Below are 6,901 nucleotides of genomic sequence, written 5' to 3'. Positions count from 1 at the left end.
AGAATGCTAATGGCTTCTGCTGCTTTGTGTCAAAAGCTCAGTACAATTTGGAAAAGGCTTTGGCACAGAATTTCCTTCTTGATTTTAAAATGAAAATATTGGCAATATGTAGCCAAATTAACATAAATGCAGGACGTATCAACAACACATGGGTATCATTTTAATAGTGCAATTTCTATTCAATAAAGAGGAATCAATAAAGAGAGTGGCTTACTTTCTTCCCAGTATAAATTACGCTCACAGAGCATCCACTGCCTACATAGTTACACCATTGCTATTTGGTTAGATTCATACATACTATAAAGAGTTCTAATCAAGTTGATACACACATACAGTGTAGCTTTCTCATTTTTATTTGAGCTTAACAGTCACAATGTTGTGCCTTTATCAAAGCAGAAAACACCCGCATCTATTTGCCCAATGTGTTTTATCTACATCAACTCATTCCACACATTGTTCCAAGGAAAACGAGCAGGGCTGCAAAGAAATACCTGCATCGGGCATTGACACCATTTGGAGAAAAAATAAATAAAAATAAATTTTAAAAAAAGAAAATAGAAAGAAAGAGAAAGTAATAAAAATAATAAACAAACAATCAAATAAACAAGAGTTTCTCAGAGAACTGAAGCAAAGATTTGCTGGGCTATATGAGGTGTATGGATGCCTTGCACATGCTTTTTATGTCTACTTAATAAAATCTTGAAGATCAGGTTATTATGGAAGTGCTTATACATCCTTAAGTATGGCGTTGCAAATGGTGCTGCTATAATTAAGAGTGCATTGTTGTTTGTTTTATGCTAATCTTCCTTCAGTGTGACAGACTGTCACCTGCATGGGGGGTAACTTTCAGCACTATATTAGCCCATATGGCACAAGCTAAATTGTATCTAAGCTATGGGCTAATTATGGATGAGTTAATAAAACCAAGCAATGTCAGTCTGGCCACTTCTTCTGGTCCTCTGCCGACCCCCCAAGTGAGTTATTGCCTGCACTGTTCTCTTAAACTATTTCCATTTTTGTTCTCGACAGTTGCTGCCAAGCTTTATGTATAAGACTCTTTAATCCTTTCCCTTTCTCAATCCCATACAAGATCAGATCAAAACAATCTCTCTATATTTTTTTCCATGTGATAACTTTCCCCTGTTAATCAAGGGGTGGAGCAACCTACCAAACGATAAAAGCCCTGTGTTAAGTTTCCTGGAAGCTTATTTGCACAGCTGTGATATAACAAATATATTTTCATATTTTCAGAAAGTAAAATATATGGATCATCTTCCCTAAGTATTGGGTGAAAGACATGAAAACGTATTCTGTTAAACGAACATCCAGGTAACAGAAAACCGTAGGAGTAGACGAAGATGGTAAAGGGACTTCTCACATGTTTTAAGGTGAAGCACACACTTAAGTGCTTTTTTGGACAAAGGCCCAGCTTCTTTCCCTTCTTCAAAACAAGGGGAGGGAAGAAGAGGATACCTTACAAGTGTTAATGTTCCCATATCACTCTCCCTGCTCTGCTTTGTCCCCACTTGTGCCTTTCAGTTGTCAGCCTCTGGCAGCTCCTCAGCATGCTTTGCTTCTCTGGTGTGCATGGGGCTGCACAGAGCTCTCCGGTGAAGCGCAGTGCTGCGGGACAGATCAGTCTTTGACCCCACGAGAAACAGAGAGAAACTGCAGAAAAATCTTATCAGTGACTGAGGAAGGGGAAAAAGGGGTAAAGTAAACTGGACTTCAGTAATAGGAGAAGAATACAGAAAAAGAAAAGTGAAAATGCACTTTTTGAAAATCACTTCGTCACCTTGACTTGTGCAACAAAGAGCATCTCAGGAACAGGCCTCCAACCCACCTGTAAAGGGCAGAATTACTGAAAAACTACTCAAGTTTTAATTAAACCAAATTCAAATAAGGAATACTCTTTGTCAACAAAAACATCGTTCTAGGGGAGATGTTCATTAAACCTGGCAATCGAGTGCTTCCCCAGGTGTATCAGTGTACAGACACCTCACAGCAGAAGTCACATTCAGGACATGAAACATCTCCAGGTACCCGCTGGCTTGTTGCACTGTCCATCCTCAACCCAAGAGAGCAAACCTTAGGACGGACTTGGTGTGGTTCTGCTCAGTCAATGCCAAGGCATCCTCTGCTGGTTTATGGGGCTTTCAGGATTTTGTTTTCTGCATCAGCCCAGGTGAGCTAGCAATAGCATAAAACAACAGTAAGGTCAAGCATAAACCTCTAGAGAAAAGAAAACAGAACATTCTCTTGCCTTGTTGGAACTTCATTTCAGTCTTGTCTCCTCATCTCAAATAGAAAACACATGGAATGCACATCTTGGACTTCATTTTCTTCACAGCATTTGTGGAAAATGAAAAGGAGAGAAATTGAGAAGTGCTGAATTCGGATGTGGTAGCAGATGCTCAACACTTTGTGCTTTGGCCCCAGCTCTCCCCAGAGGGACCTTAATATCTCCCTGTAAGCAAAGGTCTGAATTATGTCAGTACACTAAAGACATTTAATAAAAACTTGCATTAAAAAAAAAAAGACCAAAAAAAAAAAAAAAAGCAGGCATAACTTCTAGGAGTCAGCAACATCCTTCCAGTCTGAGCAGTCTCATTTTCTCATTTTTAGATAATGTTGTGCAGCTCCAGAAGGAAATACCACAAGGTTGCTGTGCTTCGGAGCTATTACTTCCACATTACAACTTCATACCACTGTCAATACAAGTATGCGAGAAATAAGTAGATTTCTTGTTCTTTATTTCCTGTAAGGAGCTATGCCATGTTTCACACAATGCCTTGTTAAATAAAAAATCATTGGGCAAACTGCTTTTAAAACCATCAGATGTAATGAAATGTTTTATCTGGAACTGGAATTGCTTTTCCAATTCCAACTTCTACTCTCTCTTTGGCTTTTTCTTCGTTCCCTTCTTATTTTCTTCCCTCACTTTATAGACAGTCTGCTAAGCTACTCAGACCCACAGTACTGCAAACTCTCTTTTCACTCAGTGAGTCACCCCTGGAAATGTGTGATTGCCTTAAAAATCAGGTTCAGACCTAATCACCACTTGGCCAGTACAAGGAGACAAAAGCAATATCATTGTTATTCAGGTTACTTAGCCCTTTCCCCAAGAAAAATTCTTCCCTGGACTATTCCCTCACATGTGTGAACCCAATGGCTTGAAACTGAGATCAGATTTTCCCCCTAAAAGATGAATTTAATTAAGTGAAATACAATTTTAATTCAAATTAATTCTGAGAAATGTTATGGTCCACGTTACCCAGCTCAGTTTAAGTGGTTACAACTTTACAACTGCCCTTTCTGGCCTGATGGATCTCGGTGACTTTAAGATTCTGTTAAATTCATAGAAACACAGAATGGTTTGGGTTGGAAGGCATTTTATAGATATCTAATTCCAGCCCCACTGCCATGGGTAGAAACACCTCCCACTCAAACAGGTTGCTCAAAGCCCTGCCCAAACTGGCCTTGAACACTTCCAGGCATGGGGTATCCACAGCATCTGTGGGAAATTTACTTTACAGATTGATTATGTCAGAATGGTAAAGCTTAATTCAGCTTTCAAAACTGAGCGGGTGTATTTTTGCTTGTGTTCTTTATAACACCAATGAGATTTTATATCGTTACTGTTGTAAAAACACTGATAGAGGAATTACCAGGTTGTGTCTCCATTTTAAATATATGCTTCTAAAGAGTTTCTGGAGATGGTTACTCAGGTCTTTAACACTGTCACATGTACTCATTCTCTTGTTGGGTGATTCTGACCACTTGATAGCAGAATGTCACCTAAATAGCTCTTTCCAGCAATGTGGGGACTTAAGCAAGCTAGGAAAGGCAGTCGGTAACATCCTCAGTAACTGGAAAAGTCTACTTCTGCTATGCAAAACAAAACTTTATTCAGTAGGAGGATGCACGACAGCAAGTGTTCTGCTGAAGACATCAGTGGTTTTGTGGCTGAATCAAATATGTTCCTGCACAAGCTTTTACTGCAGCAAATGCTTTGTGAATGACCAGCTAAGCTCTGTGACATATCGAGTTTTCTAATGCAAAAATAATGTAGTACTACTTCCCTTTCAGTCTTTGTTCTTATGAATTACACTTCAGGTTGCTTTCTCCTTGGTAGTTATTCCTCTTCTGTATCACCTTATGTTTGAAGAGATCTGAAGATTAGACCACTTAACAGCACACTGTGTTCACTATACAAATTATTGATTGCCCGTTTTTAGACCATTTCTCTTACAGTCTCCTGTAGTGAATTGAGAATGGAATACGGCTGATAATATGTGCCCTTTCCTCAAGTTCAACCACCAAAACGTTTGGGTTACAATCTCACAGGATGTTTCTATCATTATCTCGCTCCCCCTAACCAATAACACTCAGGGTTTTAGAAGAAGAATAGCACTCACTGACAGCCTGAGACACTAATTATTTTTTCTATTATATCTGCATATATGAATACTGTAGTACAAACTGAATTGCACACTTTCCATATTCGTTTCCATATTTATTTTATCTGAAAATAAAGCCTGAGCCTAGCTGCACAGATAGGATGAGTTTATGAACTTACCCAACCTTGACATTGTTCAGACTTTTATTTCCAGAAGACTCATCGATACACTAAAACGAAGCTTACACAGCAAAACCCCTCTCTTTCAGATGTCTTGCAAGAACAGAGGGAAAAAGCCCAATACGCTGTGGTCTGAGAAAAATGAGAATTTGATTCTTATTTGTGTGAAAGACCTTCGATACAGCCTTCAGTACAGAAACCATTGCAGTGGAAGCTGACACTGTTCTACATGTTTGGAAGACGATATGTTATCCCATGAACAAGCTAATGAGGCCACTTTCTCCAAATGCAAAAGGAGAAACTTTCCAGCATATGACCAAAGGTCTCCAGGGAGCCCAAACCACCCGCAGCTCTCTCCTGCACTTCTCACTCTCGAGGAGCCTCACTGGGTGCTGTGTATCTGCCAGACCATCCCCTCCATCCTCGCTGGGGCCCAAGAGACTCACATTTCCACAAGTCCTGTGGAGGGCAAAACGGATGGTTGGTTGTGCTTTACTATTTCTCCCATTGCCACCTGGGCAGGAGGGAGCACAGAGCAGGAGGTGCTACACCTGCCAGCCCACCCTTCACCGATATGAAGACTCCCTTGGATGAGGTAAGGGACACACCGAGCAGGCTAAACACAGATAATGTGGGTTTAGAGAAGAGATGGCATGACGTTAAGCTGGATTGTGTATAGTATTCTGTTTCCCAGCAGTATGAAGAATCTATTTACATAAGAGAAAGGTCCTCATTTATAGTGGAAAATTCAATCATTTGATATTCAGCAGCTGGATACTGTAAAAATCATTCTTCTTGTATCTCATATTAACTCACGGTAAGCTGATACACCTGAGCTTTTTACAACACTCGGGGTTGAGTATATATAGATTGCTCAACTTGGAAAGGTCACTCCGTGTTGTACACAGGAACCTGACCACAGTAATCTGTAAAGAGCAGATATTGTTCTCCTTGTTTGTAAAGACTTCAGGAATGTAAACAGCAGCGCTTGGGCTCTTTCTTTGGGATGTATCGAATTCGCGAGTGTTGTGCGCGGAGTTTACAAATGTAAGGCTTTGCAGTTGGTTTTGGCAAGTCTAGTCATAATCTTCAGTGAAATCAAAACACAGCAAAGATCACACTCCACATTTCTAAGACCTCATTTAATTAAAAGCTTTCGTTGGGAAGGGATAGTTCCAAGCTCTCCCCCCTTCTTCCTTTGCATACAGACATAAACATTTACCAGAACCAAACTCAGCATTGATTTTCCTTTATCCCTTGCACTCGTCTGAAGTCCCAGGAGATGAACAGATGAGGTTAAGGTTAAGAAAGTTATGCACAACAGCTCTTAACCTGATGGCTAGGAAGATAAACAACACGTTAGTATTGTTTAGGTGAACTCATCTATCAAATTACTTATCCCTGCTGGATTCAGCATGGAGCGTTCCCACTGCTAAGTGAGCACTTCACCAGTGTGTCCTCAAAAGGCTTCTTTGCAAGATTTGAATCAAACATCCATTATGGAAAAAGTACAGTTCCTTGAAGTTATGGCCACCTGTTTGGACAAGGTCACCTGGCGTGAGTTATTGTCCTGTCAGACGCGGCCGAGATGCAGTTGCAAGGGCATCTAAGTAAGGTTAGAGACAGAACAGAACAAGAACAGAAATTTGCTTGATGCTGTAATACTTCCCCATATTTTTTCCACTGTAAAAATTCAGATGCCCACAGCGACTATCTCTTTTAAAACCTCATTGAAGTCCAAGGCTTAGCACTGATTTTTCCGCAGGTCAGACCTTCATCTGGTGTAAATTGTCTTAGCATTGGTGACACCAGTGAAACCACACTAATATGCGTTACTGGGAAGTAACGTAGCTGGATAACAGTGTCACATTAATCACTGACAAGTTTCTGTGGTATTGATGTTTGTTCCCAGCATACATTTAGATGAGCTCTGGTCTAAAGTTGACTTTTTGGTGATGTTCAAAGTTTAGCAAATGCATCTTTTAAGGAAAAACCCTTAGGCAGTTCAGGCAATGCAGTATTTATAGTGGCTTTATAAAGTGAATTGTGCCAATTTCAGTGACGTTATTTCCATCATGCAATTGCTTATGCTGGAAATGCAGTAAATGCTATATTTCCTCAATATGAAACTAGGAAGTATTTAAATATGAAATTCTATGCAAGTTCGCCATCTTGCTCAGATGTTTGTTCTTCATTTGTCTATCAAAAGAAAAAAAAAAAAGAAAAAAAAGAAAAAAAAAAAGAAAAAAGAAAAGAAAAAAAAAAAAAAGAAGGCCTTGCTTAGTAATTTCTCTCTTTCGTTTAATTATTTGCACAAATCCA

This window comes from Anas platyrhynchos, chromosome 6 (genome assembly GCF_047663525.1).
Source record: "Anas platyrhynchos isolate ZD024472 breed Pekin duck chromosome 6, IASCAAS_PekinDuck_T2T, whole genome shotgun sequence".
NCBI lineage: Eukaryota > Metazoa > Chordata > Aves > Anseriformes > Anatidae > Anas > Anas platyrhynchos.
Note: the sequence above shows the minus strand (reverse complement) of the source record.